Source organism: Pelodiscus sinensis, chromosome 1 (assembly GCF_049634645.1).
Source record: "Pelodiscus sinensis isolate JC-2024 chromosome 1, ASM4963464v1, whole genome shotgun sequence".
Classification (NCBI taxonomy): Eukaryota; Metazoa; Chordata; order Testudines; family Trionychidae; genus Pelodiscus; species Pelodiscus sinensis.
Genome location: NC_134711.1, coordinates 173,746,353 through 173,766,022, shown reverse-complemented (window position 1 = coordinate 173,766,022; position 19,670 = coordinate 173,746,353).

Sequence of the window (19,670 nt, the reverse complement as noted above, 5' to 3'; positions counted from 1 at the left end):
AAATGAGATACCACTTGCAACTATGAAAACTATAGACTTCACTGGCTGATAAAGTATTTGTATACATGCTTACATATAGTAAATTTTCCCTACTTTTTCCTTGTGCCATTAGTGAACAGGTCTATAGGTGGTACTAGGCTAGTCATGGGAAGAGGAATTATATCCCCAAAATATGAATATAACATAGAGCTAATGTAACCCACACACCTGCTGAGTATGATGTATTATTCTATCTAGAGGCACTGAGACCACTTATAGCAAGACTAATGAGTCTGCTCTACAGCCTTAGCTACTAGACCACTTTTAGCTCCTGTGGTAGTCTAATGCATTAAGCTCCAGAGGTCTCAGGTTTGGTTCCGCCTATGGGTATTACACTAGCTGGTTCTCATGGCTACTCTTCTGGTTCCTGAGCTAGACTAGAGGTCATGACACCATTGTACTGCCTATCCCGGAAAATGAGAAGTCCTATGGCACCAAAGGCTATGTCTACACTGCCAGGCTATATCTAAGTTATTTCAAGATAATTCAAAAAATAAGATTATTTCTCTTCACAAGTTGGAGTTATTTTGAAATAACAGGCTTGATTGTGTGGACACTTTCCTTATTTCAAAAAGTGTAGACATGCCCTTATTAGAGACTAACCAAAGTATATAGAATCATGAGCTTTGTTGGGGGAAAAAGTCACTTCATGAGAAGGATTGGTGTGTCTGATGCAGTAGGCTTGTCCACAAAAGCTCATGGTTCTATATATTGTTGCTAGTCTCAGAGGTGCTACAGGACTACCGTACCCATACTCTAATTTTAAAATTAATCATAGTTACATCTCTCAGATTGACCACCTATCCTGGAGTCATTGTGGCTCCTATCCCCACTTTCCCCTATAGGGCTACACAAAGCTGGTATAGAGACCAGTTATTGCTTTATACATGCACTGGAACCATTCTGTCCCATATATATGCTGTGGACTGTTTTCCACTCTGATGCATCATCATGATTGTATTTGGTTTTTTTTATTGCCTGTGATATGCAAAAAGTTCCTTTGGGCCTTAAATCCTTTATGCTCTATGACTCATCAGGGGACCAGGTTGAAAGTGCCAATTCTCGGGGGGGGGGGGGGGAAACATTTGTCATAATTTTTCAGTTGAAATAAATTATAAAACCTGAAACTTTTTCCAATTTTTAAAAACAATTTTCAGTAAAGCTCCCCATTTTCATGAAACAACATTTTAACCAAAAGCTGAACCGGAAAATAATATTTTAAATAAAAAAAATGGTTTGTATTCTTAAACTGAAATTTTGAACCAAAATGATGATTTTCTGTTTGGTCAAAAAACTTTTCACTAAAAGCTTAAATGAACAAAATCGGGCAACAATAATGGTCCACATTTGGAAAATAAAATGTATTTTAAAAAATGTGAAACATCTTTTCTGAGTAATATTAACTCTTTACAATCTCTGCAATGGTTCTCAAACTTTCCTGTTTACTGTAACCCTCTCAGGAATCGGGTTTGGTTTTTTTGTTTGTTTTGTTTTTCTTGCATACCCTCCAATTTCACTTCACTTAAATCAACTTCCTTGGAAAAAACTGGCATAAAATTACCAATGTGTCACAGCACACTATTACTGAAAAATTGCTTGCTTTCTCATTTTTATCATAGAACTATAAATCAATTGGAATATAACTAATGTACTTACGTTGAAATTTATAGTATGTAGAGCACTTTAAACAAGTCACTGTCTGTATGAAATTCTAAGTTATACTGATTTTCCTGGTGTTTTTTATGTAGCCTGTTGTAAAACTAGATGAGCTGATATTTTGTCGGGAAGACCTCTGAAACCTCAGGGGTATGTGAATCCTTTGTTGAGAACCACTGGTGTAGACCATCTATTTGGATGTGAAAACCACAAGAAAAGTTTAAAAAGTATCTTACCCTTTTTCAGTGCATTAGAGAAGATATACAAGTTAGCAGAAATTGGGCTTTTAAAAAATATTCTAAATTTTGAAAGTGGTTCACTGTTAAATAACGGATCTTTTAAGTAGCATATACGCTGTAATGATTGCACCTATTTTGTGTTTCTTTTAATCTTTTCAATTGGAATTGACTTTGTGTCCATGAAAATTGGAACAATTTCCATTTCAATTATTCATCTTTGAATGCTCAAAACATTGATGCAAAGGGCATGAGACATCATTGGGTAGTCTTTGATAAGACACAACATCAACTTAATAGCGAGCTTTTGCCCATCATGCCATATGAAATAATATGCCATTAATATTATATACTATTCTTAACTGTGATCGATATAACAACATGCTTTTTCCAATGTCATTGATCTTCTCAGCCTACTATAGCAACTGGTTACACAGTGCTTCAGATGTGATAAAGAAGCAAAATTGCATGAGATGGGGAAATAAAAGTGGCTGAAAAAAGCATACATATTTGTCAAGTTCTCAGCAGGAAAGTGTGCAGCTGTCATAATTAGAATCCATGATAACTTAATTCCAGTGCTGGCATAAAACATCTTATCTTAGAAAAAAGGTAAACTTAACAAACTTATCAGTACTATGTGAAGACTAGGGTAATGCTAAACAAAGAGAACTGCTTCCTAGTCATTGGCTAATGAATGTCTGACCTGCCATATTCAGCTGCTATAGTAGTTCCAAACTTCCTATTCAATTTTAATCTTTTTCCCTCAGATTCATGAAATAGCAAACAGAACATGTTCTGTATGCTAATAACAGCCTGTACATAAATAGAACATTATCATTAATTTATATAACGGTGTCACCAGAGGCCATAATCAGGGACAGACTCCTTAATGTACTTGACTCTGGGCTCGTCTATAATGAAAAGCTAGTCTCTCCCTCAAAGAGCTTGTAAATCTAGGTGGATTTCCATCCTCAAGGAATGTGTTATGCTGAAGCTGTGTATATCTACAGCCCTGGGCTGACATTACGTATTAAAGTTAATTTTAAATTGATCAGAGTTTTTTATAATAGCTTTAAAATTCCACCAAAAGAAAAACATTTCATTAAAAACATCAGTAAGGTAACTGTTCACTATGGACAACTTCCTCTATTATATAACTCCTCAGACACTGGTGTGAAGATACAGTATGAAACCTCAAGACCGATAAGATTGATTATGATGAGTTTATGCCAAGGATGTGGACTGTTGCCAAGACATGTTAATACAAATCATGTATAAATAGTGGGTTTGTCCACACAGTATTAAAAACTAAGAAATCTATCTGGGCCTTCTTCTTGCATGACACTGTGTGAAGCACAGCCACGTAAAATTGTGCTGTATCACGACCACAGGTAGAGGCTTTGTGGAAACAGAAGTAAAGTTCGTCAGCTAAGTCAAACCTGAATTATTGAAATGAAATAGGAAATATTGAAACTTATTATGGGATGGAACATTAAAAAACAATTGAATTTGACTTACAACTCTCATAAAAGCACAGTAGTGGATCAGGAATACACATGGGCAACCATCAGCCTTACCTTGAAAGAAGTATTTAGTTTCTGGTTGACAAACTGGCAAAACATTTCATATGAAATATTTCACTAGGATTTTCCTGGTGAACGATTCTCTCCAGATTAAATCTTTTCCTATGGATTTTTGTTTTTAATTTTGACAAAACCCCATTTCCTGAGAGGAATATATACTTTTAGAGAGAGAATCCTAATTTGGGTCCCAAATATCCAAATGAGTAACATAATGTATGATAAAGACCCATTCTGAGGTATGACAATAAAAAATTATTCATATAAGAAAGTAAAATTGCTGTGAGATTAACTGTTTCTATAACCTTGATTGCATGATTCTTTTTTTATCAATAGTTTTCAATAATAAAAATTAGTGGACCCTAAGTTTTTGTGGAGCTTTGTTTAAACTGAAGACTATTGGATCGGTACGGTCTGGTTATATCACTGCCAACTCTGGACGTAAATGTTTAACAAATCCAAATTTGGGGTCTAGAATGTATTTGAGAAATGGAATACTGTGACAAGTCCTCTTTCTCATCTTCCTCCATCTATCTACTTTCCATTGCATAGTTCTCCATATAATTGTTCCCTGAATGCATTTACTCTGAGTGCAAGAAAAGGAGTAAAATGTTGCATTTAAAATGAGAATTCGAGGTAGATATCAAGACATATTGAAGTCTGGCAAATGTTTTGGCAAACTATGTATTGATATCCCCACTGGGGAAATATCACCAAATAAGCAAAGCTCTGACTCCCTCAATAACTGAGTGATCACTTTGTGGAAATGTTGACAGCATGTGCATAGATGACAGCATTATGGTAATTTGGCTCAGCAAAACTAAGCTAACAACTAGAATCACAAGTTTGCTCTAAAACAGTAAGTACTGGCTCTATATCCTCATGCAAGATCCAGACTAAGTGGGGATGCGAACTGGGGATGCGAACTATCCCATCCTACTAAAAATATTTTTTTAAATCCTCATTTGTTTCTACTAAATCAAATGACTGTAAGTGTGAAATAAGCCTGTAGGATGCTGCCCTGACAGGTATATAAAGGCTACCTTGATCACAGGCATCCACAGGGTGCAGCAGATATCATGGTGGTAACATACAGGGGCAGTTGTCGTCAAGGCATTTGAAATGGATGATAGTTTCATTGCTGCAGTTACAGTACCAGATGGAAAAAGGGAATGAGGAAGTTACAAGTTGTATTGTCACAACTATCAGAAGTGCTTTTGCGGAAAAGCATCCGTGCCAATCTAGACGCTCTGTTCCGAAAATGCTTTTAATGGAAAACTTTTCCGTTAAAAGCATTTCCGGAAAATCATGCCAATCCAGATGCAGCCATAGTGCATCACTCTCAAAGTCGATGCTAGCCATCCTCATGGGGACTCGCTACTCTGAACTATTTTGAATTCTTGCACATAGTGGGGACATGCACCTTCAGCTTTATAAACTTGAATGCTAAGAAGTGGACCTTAATAATTTCAATTTTATCTCTGTGTAGAGATGGCATCAGACAGTAGATCTATGTTCATTCTCCGACTCTGTTACAGTCTTCTGCATGTCCTTGAGAAAATCACTTTAATCCCGCTCTACATCAGTAAAACGAAGATGATAATACTTTGTCCCTTCATTTTGAAAGTAAACTCTTAGTTTCAACTGAAACTTTTCTTTCAACAACAAAAATGCAGCCATACTGAAAGTTCTTATGAATTCATGCTGATTTGACTTTTAATGATTTTTTTATTATATTTTGAATTGGTGGAAATTCCCCATTGTCCTGGGGCTAATACAAATCAGTCCCTACCATCCCTCAATCTTCTGCAACCCCAAAAAAGTTATTTGCACTGCTCTAGTCCTGATCTTTGTAGAGTCTCTAGTCTAGATGATACCACAACACAACATAACTATTAATAATTAATGTATATTATAGACACACCATTAAACTGAACATCCTGTGAGTACCTAAACTGAGCTTACGTAGTGATAGCTTTTTTGCTTTTTTTTTGTTGTTGTTAGCAGTTTGTGTCGTTGCTGCATTGCACAATGAACTATCAGAACTGAGAAGCAGGCAGAACATTAGAGCAGTGTTGTCGCCCCTGGTAAATTAAATCTGTAGATTAATCAAAGTCTCCACTTTCCTTTCTGAAAGAGGAAAGCATCTGCTTCCTTCTCCCACTTCTGCGAGCTAGTAATTAGTCTTCTGATCTGTCTGTCAGTGGGATACCAGTGGGCAGTCTTGCCAGACTCCTCAGCTGCCCGATAGGATGGCAGGAACAGCACATACTATTTTGTGTGTCCCAAAAGTTGAAAAATGGCAATATTTGATGTATTCATGTGACTATTCAGTATTTACATGTCTGAGTCAATTATCTATATTCATTTGCCTGTCTGATTTCTTTCCACAATACTAATCAGATGGGATGAAAAGGTAAATATTTACATAGTACAAGTGCAAATGAACTAGATAATACAGGCAGTCCCCGGGTTACATGGATCCAACTTACATCGGATCCCTACTTACAAACGGGGTGAGGCAACCCCGCACTAGCTGCTTCCCCCCAGCAGACCAGGGAGATGCGGAGCGGCTTTTCTCAGCAGACACCTCAGCTTGAGAATAAAGGACTGAGGAAAGTGAGGTGTGGGAGAATAAAACTGAGCTCTGGAGAAATGTTTGGCTAGAGTTTCCCCTACAATATGTACCAGTTCCGACTTACATACAAATTCAACTTAAGAACAAACCTACAGTCCCTATCTTGTACGTAACTCGGGGACTGCCTGTATGCATAAATTGCTTAGGAGTTATGCAAAGCGTTATTGTCAGGTGAAAGTGTAGTTCAACTCTGAAAAGTATCTAGAAATAGCACTGAGGGATTCCATGCCCACTCCGTTTTAAAAGATTCCATAACATATTTGCTCAGTTTACAGGAAACAGATTTTTTTCTTCCCTAACTACCAGCCCTATAAATTCGTTCTGGGGTCTGAAAATCAATCCAAGTCCTCTCCTTTTCATTCATTATCACCAGAAATCAAGATTCTATCTGGCCAATTATGTCCTAATTTACATTTGTATAACACTATTTCCTCCTGATTGCACCCTCAGTTATATCCCTGTGACCTCATCTACCATTTCCAGGGTTGCACAGGTAGAAATGAAGGCCAAATTTGGCCTGAAAAGGGAAACATTGTGATGGTGATGAGGTGTGAAACATAAGGAACCTTTCTAGGTTAACTTGTAAATCCCAAAATGAAATGGGAGGTCTGACAATTTTTAAAATAAAATAAACCCTCTTTTATTTGTGAACTAAGCATATTTGCTCTGACTGTCACTAATACACAAGTACAGAAGCCTAAAGTCAGTGGAAGTTGGCATGATCACAGAGTCCACCTACATGAATACAATTGCAGGATCAGACACTTACTTCACTGATTGTGTATGCTAGAATACCCTGAAATAGACAGCTGCTACTGGAAGGAATAAACAGAAGTGAATGGAGGTCTGTGAAAATGAATGGATCAGGAAGATTACCTTTTTGGAACCACTTCAGTGATTTTAATACTTTATATGTGACTATGAAGCCCATTCCAGACGGCAGCATTCTATTGGAAAATGCTAATTCAACAGAATGAAAGTGTTCCATAGGAACACATCAAGCCTTCTGAAACTTCTGATGGAAATGAGACACAGAGGCAAGCTAGCCAGCCCACTTTCCAGATAGTCCACCTCCCAGCTCATTTCCCAAGTAGACCATCAAGTGAGCTGCTATAGGGCTAGTGCTTCAAGTCTCCCTGTCAAGTGAGCTGCAGTGAAAAAGGGCTCTCCAGGAAGCTGAGAGAGGAAAAAGAGATGGCTGTAGCAGGAGATAAGCTGATAAATTCAGTTTTGCTTCTGAAATGGAATTTTTCAATTTTTTTTCTCTCATGAAGTTTTGACTTTTCATCCCAATTTATATTATGACATTTATATTATACATTTCATCTCAATGATATATTATTGTGGGAAGACAGTCTAAGGAGATACAAAAAATAGCAAACTGTTAACTTGTCTCATGTGGAAGTTGTTTTGAGACTCTCGAAAAGCAAGATAAAAAAGCAGAGAAAATCAGTACAGAGAAAAAGGGGTCGTAGATATACCCTCTTTTGATGCAGCATGATAAACACTTCAGAAAGAACAAGCGATGATATATTAATTGTGAAAAAGAAAGGTTCATTGCCTTTATGATAGGAGTGATAAATGGCACATCACAGATGGAAAAATCAGAAAAAATGAAAATTCTAGCACGGGGAGCAAAAGCATACTCAAGTGTTTGCAATCTGTCTTTGGGTTATATTCATGCAATTGTGAATGAGGTGAAATATGGCTTCTATGGGAGTCACGATCTTTTTTTGGAATGTGCACTGTTTGATGGCATGTAGTCAAACATTAAAAGAAAATGCACTGGAAATGAGAACTAAACTAGCTAGTGTATGTAGCTGGTTGAACAGCTTGCTTTTAAACTTCCGGTGCTGGCCTAAAGGTAATATGTCAAAAACTTAATAGAGGAGGTGTTTGTACTTTCATAGGGGAAAGGTTAAACTACATAGAAGAACTCCTAGGGGGGTAGCCTTGTTAGTCTGTTACTTTGAAAACAACTTTTTTAAAACGAGTAGTATTGTGACATCTTAGACCTGGTCTATATTAGGAATTTATTTCAAAGTAACTCTCCTAAGATCAATTTTATAAGCAGTGTCTACACTACCAAGCCCATTATTTCAAAATAACGAGCCACTTAATTGGAAACCTGTATTCCTGCGTTTCATCAGGAATAACACGAATTCCAAAATAGTTACTTCAAAATAATGGTAGTTTGGATGCTCCGGTGCAGCTATTTCGAAATAACTACTCCTCAGAGTAATTCAAACTAATAACACCCCACTTCAACCTACCTGGGCACTCATTAACGGATTTTAAAGTAATCATTCTTCTACAAAGTAATTTCACCAGTGAACTACAGAGAAAGAAAAAAAGCTTCAGAGGGGTAGCCAAGTTAGTCTGTAACTGGAAAAAAGTTGAAAAACAAAAAATAGTCTAGCAGTACCTTAAAGACTAACAAAATATATAGATGCTTTCGTGAGAACACCCACTTCTTCAGATGAATGAAGTATTAAAAGTCCAGATCCAAGAATAAGTAGAGGAAGGTAGGGGAAAAATAGTGAATTAGAGTGTTCAAGTTACAAGAAGCACCTTCTCTAAGTACCCATTGTTTAGTTGATTAAGTCATTAGGATGTGAAAGGTAGTGTGCTAGCCAGCCAATGTCTTGATTCATACCTCTGAGATAGGAATCAAACTTGTAAATGAAGTTAAGTTCCAACACTTAAGCCAAATACACAGGGTTGGGCGAGCATAGTGAGCATGAGGCACAGTCCCCTAGTTATTTCAAAATAAAGGTTTGTAGTGTAGACATGCACTATGTTACTACTGAGTAGACATGCCCTAAGGTGCTACTTGTTGTTTTTAAAGGTATTTTTACATAGAAGTGTCTCAGATATAATGCTGTTGAGATCTCAAAGCAGAAGAGAGCTCTTTCTTTAAGTATTTATACTATCTATAATTCATATCCATGAGGAAAATTGGAATCCTAAGGATTACAAGAAATAGTGAAGAATTCTAAAAATACATATATGGTGACCTAAACTGTAACAATAAGTTGTGAGGAAGTAGGACAACTGATGAAATGGTACATGCCTAGAGACATTCACAGACAAATATAATCTAGTGATTTTAAATTATGGCACCCCAATTAGATATAATGCAGCAAATGCCAGGTTTTCTTGTTTAGACCTGGGAATTATAACAGCAGATACTGCATGAAAATGCAAATGGGAAATCTATAAGGAAAAAAGAATAAAGCTAGATTACGTTTCCAAACTTATTACTTTGTGAGGACATGGTAAAGTTGAAGGTAATGAAAAATTATCCACCTAGAATTTTAAGAAAGCTAACTGGGAACTATTTACTTGTACTGATTTTCTGAATGATCACTGTGTGAAAGTGATGATATCGAGAATTTCAATGGCAGTGTAATAAAGAGGATAATAGCAAAAACCATTGGAACAATACATGAGACATTAAAATACTCCACAATAAAATCTCACTTCTTTTGTAGAAATAGGAGTACAAAATGGCAATTTAAAACAGGAAGAAAACCTATAAGAAAGCAAAAAATGCAATGGCTAATGAAGCTGCAATGACGTATATTAAAAACTAAAGTGAGGTCATAGAGAATTGTAGGAAGTATTACGGATAAAGTTACCAGAATATCAGAGGGCAAATTAGAAGAACGTAAGGAATTCAGAATAAGGGTAGTTACATCCCAGATATTATTGTGACTGACTAAATAATAGATATAAGTTCTGATACTGAGAGAGCAAATATTTTAACAGAAAATTTCCAAAGGGCAAGTAACGATGAAAATAAAAGTTCAGGTTTTTGCTAGACTAAAAGACAATTTGTTGAGGACAAACATGAACTATTATGCATTAGGGCAGTGTTTCCCAAATGGTGTTCACTAGAACCCCGGGGTTCCACAAAGTGAAAATAAGGGTTCCACGATAAAATTCCATTACAATAACATTTTATGATTTTAAAAAACATTAATATTTAAGCATTTATGAATTTTATTGAAAACAATTTTCATTTGTGTTGATCTCATGACCTTGTTTAGCATTTGTTTATTTTTATCCTTACTTATTTGTAGTCTAGTTTTTCAGCTCCATATATAAGACTGTTATTAGCGGTTCCACAAAATTCTTTTGCGTTTAAAAGGGTTCCATAGCCAAATAAAATTGGGAAACATTGCATTAGGGGAAATATGAAGATACTATACTGAATGAACAGGTTTATATGCAGAACTTGAGAAACCTATTGATATCAGCAAAAATGTGCCTTCAGGTAAAGTTAATGTATGCAATAAAATGTTTATGTATCTTCCTGAAAGCAGTAAGGGTACATCCACAACTGCACACTTATTTTGAAATAAGCTACTCCAGAAGAAATACTCAGAAAAAGCTTATTTCAAAACGCCATGTCTACACTACAGGGAAGCCTCGAAATTACTACGAGGCAGGCTTCCCTAATAAGGATGTTCTGCCTTGATTTTAGAACCCTTTGAGGCAGTGAGGAGTAATTACTTTCAATGGCTCAGGGGAGGAGCTATTTCAAAATAGCAGCAGTGGGGTGTCCACTATAGCTATTTTGGAATAGACAATATTCCTTGTGGAAACATGCAATAGAAATCTCAATGAGAAAAGCAGGCACACTAATCGCAAAAGTAGATGCCGACAGACCAATCGCCTTTGTCCCGTCTGGTCAAAACTATGGTGAAAATGGGGAATGAAAGGTTTGATTGCCTGTTTGGAAAAATAATGGTATTATAGGTAAGGTGCAGGGAGATTTTAGGAAAGGAAGATGCACCAGGAACCATACTATTAAATTGGAAAGTGAAATATAAAAAAGCATGAGAAATAGAGGCTTCATGACAGCTGTCTTTCTAGATATTGAAAAAACATAAAACATATTGTACAAAGTAGCTAGCTTACAGATAAGGAAAAGACTGTATGAATGGATCGGAGTAAAAGGACCGTGCAGGTCAGAATTAGAAAGTGCTGCATATTGAATATATATATTAAAAACTGCACACCAAAGGGCGGTGTTATCAGTCCAACCTTATTTAGTATTATGATGAATGGTCTTGTAAAATGCAAAAGGTGCTGAGATGGGCATCACTCTATTTACAGATAATTGTTTTCTATTGGTTAGAAGTATGAATAATGTGGGGGCAGAAAAGAAAATGAACAGAGCATTGAGAGATTTCAGTGGTAATTCATGGGGGTTTCAAGTTCATCATTGCTAAAACCAAAAATTTGATTTTTTTATTTTTTTTACAAAAAGGAAAGATCTACAGAAATACACCTGCACCTATTTTGAGAACAAAGAAATGTAGTTAAAAGCTTTAAATTCCTAGGATTTTATTTGATACTAAAAAACTTTGGAAAAGATCATATAACCTGTGTTAAATATAAATGCAAAGGATAGATCTGCACACTTAGGGTATGTCTAGACAACATGCCTCTGGTGACAGAGGCATGTAGATTAGCCTACCGGGCATAGGAAAATGAAGCGGCAATTTAAATAATCGCCGCTTCATTTACATTTACGTGGCTGCCGCGCTGAGCCGATTAGCTGTTTGTCGGCTCAGCGCGGTAGTCTGGACGCACAGGGGTTGACATCAAAGGCATTTGTCGACCACCCAGGTATGTCTCATCCCAGGAGGCATACCTGGGTGGTCGACAAATGCCTTTGATGTCGACTGCGGAACGTCCAGACTACCGCGCTGAGCCGACAAACAGCTGATCGGCTTAGCACGGCAGCCATGTAAATGTAAATGAAGCGGTGATTATTTAAATTGCCGCTTCATTTTCCTATGCCTGGTAGGCTAATCTACATGCCTCTATCACCAGAGGCATGTAGCCTAGATGTACCCTTAAAAGTATTCTTTTCAATAATTGGAGGGTGGAAAAGAAAACACTGCTGACAGCAAACAGAGCCTTAATCAGACCAGTTATTGATTATGGCAGCCAAGTTTCTGGGTCAGAATCAAATCAGAACTTAAAATATAGATTCACTCAGGCCTGCTGTCAGGGAGGAGGCAAAAATTGGGCATTGGAGTCCAGTGACTCACAAGGGCCTGGGGTTCCCAGTTGCTGCCACTTATTCTGCAGCAGCAGCCAGAGCCCTGAGCTCTTTAAATTACCACTGAAGCCCACAGATGCATTCTCCAGGAAGCGCTGAAAGGCTAGCGGGGAAAAGCTAGCTTCCAGCCCTGGCCCTTCTCCCCTTCTGTGACTGCAGACCTACTGCTCCCCCCATTTTGCCCAGGGGCCTGGCAGTTCTCTCAGCTCACCTGGATTTAATGCATGGACAGGAACTGAGCTACATGCAGTGCATTTGTTACAACACTCAGCTCCACTACAGATATCTTCTAGTGAAATGTTAGTTACACTATGACCGAAATTATGGGACCTAACTTTTTGGGCCTAAGTAAATGGGAATTACAATGTTGAAAGTCCCAAACAAATATATGAAGATTTGGGGAATTCAGTTGGTGGATATATAGGACAAGGTGCTGGAATTCCATTAAAGAGTGTATGCAGGACTTAGAAAATAGGTGAGATAATATCTTCTAAGACCTAATGCACCTTGTCTCTTTAATATCCTGGGTACCACACAATTATACTGTATGCAGTGATGCAGGAGATGAAAGACAAGGAAGGAAATAATGAAAAAAGTCAAAACTTTTGATCATCCAAAAATTAGCTATGAATGGAAAGTAACATGTCTAAATGTGGATTGAATTTCTTTTATGAACTTAAGGGTAAAAGAAGAGAAAAGAGGTATAAAAATGAATTATACCAGTATACAGATGAAAATTGGAGTTGTTTTTATCAGATCTATAGACAGGTATAAAAAAAGAAAAAAAAACTCAAACTCTAGGGATAGCATATTGTACACCAAAATTAGTAATTAGTACACCTAAAAGAATGTCCATTTTGTAGCTGTCATGACCAGAGCTTGACAAGCGGTGGCGATCCCGCTTGCCAGCCGCATAGTTTGGCATGCTGCGCATGCGCAGACCGCACTGCACATGCGCTGATCATGCTGCATTGTCGTGCCAGGGTAAAATGCCATAATTGTTGAGCCCTGGTCATGACAGTTGAATTAGTAGCAATGATAATAACATAAAACTGTATCTAGCATATATTCCCGGCAGCAGCAGTCTTTTTTCCCCCTTTTTTTTTACTCAAAATCAGGACTTACAGCAATAAAAGAGGGTATCTTTGTATGCATAAATTGTTTAATCAATGAAATTATATTTCTAGTAGCAGAGTTTGTGCAAATGGGTATATCTTTAGCATTAGCCTTGATTCCAACACATATTGGGCTAACACAAAATGAAATGGTGGACGAAGTAGAAAAAATGCTTTAAAAATGGAAGAATTGACATAGAAATATCCTTGAATAAATAGAAATCAAAAGCATATTACAGAAAAGTTTAAAAAAGGAAAGGCACAAAATTCAGGTTAATGAAAAAAGAATTTTTTTCACTGTTAAGGATAACAACATGGGCCAGATAGGAACAATGAAGTGATTTTGTTTAGAGCACTGACTGGCCATTGTTGTTTAAACAAATATCTTTTTGAGATCAGGAGTAGATATTGGGGTAGACCAAACTCTAGTGGTGAGCTCAGACAAAAAGTAGGATCTAGACTTCCCAAAAGAAAGCTATAGGAGGCATTCAACTGAGAAACATAGGGAAGAAAGGTCAAGCCTAAAGAAGGCAGAAATTAGTTTGTTTGTTTTTCTGGGTTTGGAATTTTGTTGGGGTGGGGGGGATCAAGGGGAGTTCCATGAAGGAAATGTTGATCTTGAGAGAAGGGTAAACCAGAGAGGTGGTATGGAGAAGGCTCAAGGGAAGACTATTGTGGAGAACAGTCTAGATAGACATGAGAAAGAACTCTGATGGAGTTGCCCTTGTGGCTGAATATACGGTCCCTGAACTGGTACTCATTGTAGTAGGATGGTCTGAGTACCAGACACCAGTGAAGGTGTCATGAGGCATCTAAGAAGGGGATAAGGAGGACAGAAGGCTTTGAACAATGTACAGAAACCACAGGGCCCAGAATTGAGGATTAAAGATCAGATATAAGGATTGGGCCTATTAAATGCTGAATGATTTGTTGCCCCAGAAGGGATTGGAACTAAAACATGACATGCCTGCAGGCCAAATCACAAGAAAAGAGGCCACAACAGGACCAGAGCAACCATTAACGGGGCATGCTAAAATGGAAAGAGCTACTATACCTTTCCCACTCACAAGGCAGGATGGCCCACAGTAAATCCATACTACAATGCTCCATTCAAATATCAGCTCAATGCTCAGATATGGCCATTCTTACATAATTTCAGTTTCACCACTGTATGGCATTTCATACTCTTACTGTGATTCTTTTAAGCTTTGGTATTTTATTGTTACAGCCACAGCTGCTGGAGTTCTGATCATGTGAGAATCACAGCCCTTTTTTTTTTTTTAAGGCTAGGATATTAAATGATCCCTAAGTGACCCTTAAATGTCAGAAACCAGAAGGCAAATCAAAAGAACCTAGATAGTGTTGTTTGTGATTTGTTTTTAAATCCATCTAATGGTTTTTGGTGCCTTACTCATGATTTTTAAATATTTAGGGTTGGCAATGTTGCACCATTGTGCTTAGTTCTATATACAAAGATAAATCTGTTCTAAGCAGCTTAGAGACTAAGGACACATCTATATTTGCAGGAAGATCAACACTCTGGCAGTCAATCTTCCGGCATTTGATTTAGCGGGTCTAGTATAGACCCGCTAAATCAAATGCTGAGGGTGTCCTCCTTGCTGCTGGTACTCCTCGCTGTCATGCAGAGTAAGGGAAGTTGATGGAAGCATTTCTCCTATCAACCTCCTGCTATTAGGATTCTGCCAAAGCTTGGCTTAAAGTACATCGACTCCAGCTATGTTACTTACATAGCTGGAATTGTGTACCTTAAGTTGACTTTCACCTGCATCGTAGACCTGTCTTAAGGCCTGATTCTGTAATCTACTTTGTGCAGGCAGTCAATGGGGCTCTTTGTAGATTCAGAGGTCTGCCCAAGCATAGCAGTTCACTGGGTTAGGATTGAAAACATAGACGTGTCAGGATGTACTGGAAAACTCACATGAAGAGGCTGATATGGTATTGTATTTGTTATCTTTTCCATTGCTATCACCTTCAAAGCAATCTCATCTAACTGAGCCAGTTATAGATATTCTGAGACAGTTTGTATCTATAAGTCCTCATAGTACATCTTCATGTATTACAGTACATAATACATACATCATGGCATGTGTAAATCTTGTTAATGAAATTAATGAAATAATAACTAATTTCTTGGTACTAAAGTAAAAGTTTTCTCTTTAGATTTACATTTCCCTCTTTGAAACAAAGACATAATTCTACAGAGATAAGTTAAAAAAATCTGTTTCTCCCTTGTCATTTGGAAAATACTGAAAGGATTCTTAGCATATTTAAAATCTGACCCTCACTGCTTCATAAAAGCAAATTTTGTTGGCTCACTGTATGAGTCGCTTTTGTTCAGAATATTATCCTACAGTATATTTTAGTGAATTCTATTATTAGGCCTAATTGCTTAGCTGGTAAAAAGTTTGTGTTTGATATATATCAGAGTATTTTATTGACTTGCACTTTAAACTTTGATACATTTATCCTTTTAAGTGACACGGTAAGTAATCAGTAATAAGATTTTAAATGAAAAATCTCTTCATTGGCACTTTTGGAAGAGCAGGAAAAAGCAATGCCTAAAATCTTGGCACTAGCAACCTAGCAGTTGTGAAATTGTTACATTAGTCAGGCAAAGCAGCTGTAAATGCGAGTCTCCAATATTGTTACTGTAGGAGCTAGTTGGTGCTTTCGTTCCTAGTTTATATTCCACCTTTTGTCACAAGTGATAATTAGTTTAATCATCTTACAGTAACTGGGCACTTTCTCACATTCCCCAGAAAACTACACAATTTATCACAATTCAGTGCAACTGGAGCTGCTGCTCAAAAGAGGACCATCTGTATATCATCAGGAATAGCCTAGGCCAGCATTGAACATTGCCAGAGTTCAAAGTATGGGCAGCTTGTGTTAACCGCACTCCAGGAAACTTGAAACGTCAGGGCTTTTGAACAGTGGTTATTAACCTTTCATTTATTCCTTCATGTTTCTAATTTGTAAATTGAAATGTAATTGGATGGTGTTTTATAGATAATATACTAACAAAGTTATATTTTGTCAAGCTTCTTTCATGCAAACTATATCACTAAATGTTTTCAGGAATTAACTTGGTTACAATTTTAAAATAAAATGACAAGCACAGATAGAGCAAGATTAAAACCAAAGCTACTCAAGAATTGTTTGATGAAAGACATTTTGTTGGAAAGTGGCAATTTGTCAAACCTAACTTTTTTTCCTTGGAAAGGGATGGTTTCAACAAAACTTTCATCTGATTGGCTGTGTATGTCCAAGCTGAAACTCCAAAGGGGGAGGGAAGAGAAAGGACCATCTATCTGACTAGAATGCTATTAGCTTTGGGATTTGAGCACCCTCCCAGGAGCTAGAACAGCTGGGTTCAAGCCACAGCTCTGAATAAGGCAAAGCTACAACTTAAACCTTGATTTACATAGGGCCTGCATATCCTATAACTATGAGACTATTGGTGGTGTGAGCTGAGTGCTCTTGCCCTTATGTTTTTCATGAACATTTTCTAAAAGTCTCAATTTCATGCTACCTTAGAACAGAAACATTTTTGATATTGCAAAAATTCTCTCAGTATGGGAAAATCATATCCACCTTGCTCTAATTAAGAGTTGCAGTGTATGCAAAGGGGGGAGGGAGATCTATTTTCAGCTGAGATATGTGAAACAAATAAAGATTCTATAATACAGAGACAGAAAGGATGTTCCAGGTATATCTCCCTATTCTGAAGATGAATTGGCCTTCTCTTGACTATAATTTTAGAAGATAATGAGTTAGCCAGTTCAGTCGGGCATCATCTACCTTTGCATCTGTAGATCAGAGTCCAGACAAAGCCTAAATAAAGCTAAAATTAGTGCAGCTTTTACCCATGTCCAATTTCACAGATTTCCACATTGTTTTAGGAGTTATGTCTCTTGACATCTCTGAACAACTGTTCAGTGTCTCTGTTCCTCTTATTTCTTCCTTTCTGTTTTTTCCTCCTCTTCTTCCCCCTTCTTTGTCCTTTTTTCATTCACTGCTGTCTTTGAGCTTCACTGTAAATGTCATCTGAAATCTAGGGAAAGGTGAAGAAAGAAACAGCACGGTGATGAATGATGGCAATGTGACATCAGAGGTGCTGTAACTCCTTGGAATTCCTTTCCATCTCCATTTCTCCCTCTGCTGCAGCTCCATGGACAGTTTACTGCTGAGTGACATTAATCTTCTTCTCTTACTCTTTTATCACCCACTCCCCTCCTTGTCATCAGTTCATTTGCATAGTCAAACTTATGGGTTAGTTCAATGTGAACTAACTGGGATGGGCTTTAAGGGTACGTCTACACACCATGCTTATTTCAAAATAAGCTACTTCAGAATTTTTTTTTCCAAAATAGCTTATTTCAAAATAGCACATCTACTCTACAGGGAAGCTTCAAAATTAGTCTGAGACTGGCTTTCCTAATGTGCATGTGCTCGCTCGATTTAGTTCCCAAGAAGCACTGGGGAGTAATTACCTTGAATTACTATTCCAAAATAGCTCTTTCAGAATAGGCTTTATTCCAGATTGACTGAGGCTTACAGATTTTGAAATAAGCTGTTCGTTATTTCAAAATAACAGAATTGCTGTGTAGCCACTTGCACTGTTATTTCGACATAATGGACATTATTTTAAAATATCTGTGCTGTGTAGATGCACCCTAATAGACATAAGTACTATCAGATACTGGAAAAAAGATTACTATTGAATATCCCTAAAGTATAACTGCTTGAACTGCTCCACATTTCAGTTTCTCTGTGGTCATTGCTCTCAGAGACATCTTAAGCTCATAGCTAAAAAAAGCAAGGGAAGTTATAGCTTATCTGCTTCATCCAAACTTTCTGGTACTATGGTAACATCTTTTGATATCAGGTGGGAATAGTACCACGTAAAAGATTCTTGCCCTGCAAGAGGAGCTGTGGTGTTACTGTTTGTGATGAAATTAAGTACCCGAACCTGAGTTTATGTTTGTGTATACATGAAAAGTGAACAAATATCTCTTTATTCAAGTTTTATGTGGCTGATGCTCCAATAGGCTATGTCTACACTGCACAGTTATTTCAGAATAAGCTATTCCAGAATAGTTATTCCAAAATAGCTTATTTTGAAATAACATGTCTACACTGCAGGGAAGCCTCAAAATGAGTCCAAGGCAGACTTCCCTAATGTAGATGTGCTATCTCGATTTTAGAGCCCCAGGAGGAATAACTTAGAATGGCCCTAGTGAGAGGCTATTTTGAAATAGCAGAAGTGGAGCATCTACAGACACCTTATTTCGAAATAGCTATTTCAGAATAGGCATTGTTCTTCATAGAATGAGGTTTACAGAAGTGGGAATAAGCCATCCATTATTTTGAAATAACAGAATTGCTCTGTAGATGCTCAGATAGTTCTTTCAGAATAATGGACTTTATTCCGAAATAACGTTGCTGTATAGACATACCTGTAAGGAGAAACTAATACATCATGTGTCAGTAGAGGAATACAAGAATGTTTGTTTCCATTCACTTTTCAATACTTTGTCATTTTTATTAAATACTTCCCTTAAATATAACCTTATTAACAGTAGCTGATGCCCATCCCCAAACAGATACAATATAAAAATTAATAAATAACATTCAACGGTTATATATTGCTTTCTATAGAAAGGGAGCCAATCTTTTTTGCTAACATTAAATAAACTTCTCTACTCCTTTGTGTGATGAAAATTGCTGTGTGTTTTATAATAAGATAAACTGAGTCACAAAAATGAAATTAAGATGGTGTTTGATGTGAGATATCAAGGGCCTAATTGAAAGAAGTGCTCAAGGCTTACCACCCTCGGTGACAGAAAAATGGTTTGTAGGGATGAAATTAGGACTGTACTGAAGTCAGTGGGAGACTTTCTATTGACTTCACTTGGACCAGGTTATCATCTTAGATGTCTTACACTTGTTACAAAGCTAGTTTCACCTTAGTTCCTTTTGTCATTGTCAGGAGCCTAGGCTGCAGCACAGACTCTGGCTGGCTGCAGGAGTCAGCAGGCTGATACCTAATCTCAGTAGCAGCAATCCAGTGGCTGCTCAATGCATTCCTAGCCTATAGCTGTGCTTGGTGCTGTCCTTCCTTTGGCTGGCCTTCTAGCACCTTTCTGTCTTCTTCTGTGGCAATTTCTGACTGCAAGTCTGGTTAACCCTCTGGCCTAGGCTTTTGTTTCTAATATCTGGCTATGACACTTGGTATGCTCCCAGCTCCCATCTGGACTGAGCTCTAACTGATAGGCTGGACTCTTGCTCCCATCACCAGGCCTA